Below are 1,631 nucleotides of genomic sequence, written 5' to 3'. Positions count from 1 at the left end.
AGCTACTCGGCAGGAGAATGGAGTGAACCCAGGAGACGGAGGTTGCAGTGAGTTGAGATCGCACCACTGCACTCCAGCCTGGGCGACAGATATAGGCTCCATCTCAAAAAAATTAAAAAAAAAAAAAATTTTAAACTGGAACACAGAGGATAAGTAACCCTGCCTCACCCCTTGCCTCTCGCCCCTGCATGAGGCGAGGCAGGATTGATCAAACCCAGAAAGACTGAGGATGGATGCTGAACACAGAACTGAAGGATGAATGGGAATTACCTGAATAGAACCCAGGGGCTTGAGTGTAAGAAGAGGCGGGCATTCCAGGCAGAGGAGAGCAATGGTAAGGGCCCCACGGCAAGCATCCGAGTAGGAGGGTAGAACTATGATGACAGAAGACTGAATAACGATCAAATGAAACCAAATGATTGGGCACCTTCTTTCGAATCCTTGACTTCCAGGGCCAGCAGTCTCTATTGGCTCTTATACCGTTGCTCTATGAGGTATCAATGTTTTTGTCCTTCAGCCTCCCCTCCAATTGCTGAGCTCCTGGTGTGTTTTGAGGAGTAGAAGGCAAAAAGAACCCTCTTGTTTTTCTTTGGATCCAGGGAGAGATTGAGCAAATGAAAAAGCAAATGGGGTAAAATGTCTTTTTGTTTAGTTTTTCTTGATCTTCCCATGAGAGGCAAATACATGTTAAGGATAGTTGAATCTGGGTAAAGGGTACAGAAATGTTCCTTACAAGATTTCTGTTGGCAACTGGTCTAAGTATGAAATTATTTCCAAATAGGAAGCTAAAACAAACAAAACAATTGGCCTTGGGAAACTGGCCAATCTTGAAGTAATCAAGTAATATTGTTAAGGGACAATCAGTATTGTGAAAACAACACGAATACGCCCCCTCCTTCCCCCTCAAGAAAAACGCTAAATTCTGTTCCCCTGTTGCTAATGTGTGATCCTGGCAAAGTCACCTAGGCCGCTGAGCTTCAGTTCCTCCACCCCAGAGAGTTGTTGCAACGATCAAATGAAAGAATGTATATCAAAGCCTTTCATGAACTATATTATTGCTGCTACCGTAGAAATGGAAAGTGTACAACAATAATTTGGACTAGATCCAAAACTACTTTTGACACTTCTGAGACTGTGGCCGCGCCACTGTCACCTTACAAAGGTCACCAGGCCTTTCCTGAGCTGGCATTGGCAGCGCACACTCTCTCCCGGTTCACCGTTCTAGGTGGGCGGTGCTCGCGCTGCTTGGCTCTCCAGGTGGCCGCGGCAGCCGCCCGAGAGCGCAGGCGCGGAGGCAGACCACGTGAGAGACTGGCTACGCCTTCCGACCTAGCCTCACTCTGGCCCCGCCCCTCTCGAACGCCTTCGCGGGATCGCCCTGGAAACGCATTCTCCCGGGACTGGCAGCCGCCAATGGGAAGGGAGTGAGTGCCACGAACAGGCCAATAAGGAGGGAGCAGTGCGGGGTTTAAACCTGAGTCTGGGCTGGCTCTTCCCGGCGTGCTGCGGAGGAACGGCTGTTGGTCTCTGCTGGGTTCAGGTCCTCGGCTGGTTGGGGCTCCGGTGTTCTGCTTCTCCCTGCTGAGCTGCTGCCTGGTGAAGAGGAAGCCATGGCGCTCCGAGTCACCAGG

The sequence above is a fragment of the Colobus angolensis genome, unplaced genomic scaffold (assembly GCF_000951035.1).
Source record: "Colobus angolensis palliatus isolate OR3802 unplaced genomic scaffold, Cang.pa_1.0 Scaffold49, whole genome shotgun sequence".
NCBI classification, from domain to species: Eukaryota; Metazoa; Chordata; class Mammalia; order Primates; family Cercopithecidae; genus Colobus; species Colobus angolensis.
This window is presented reverse-complemented; position numbering follows the sequence as displayed.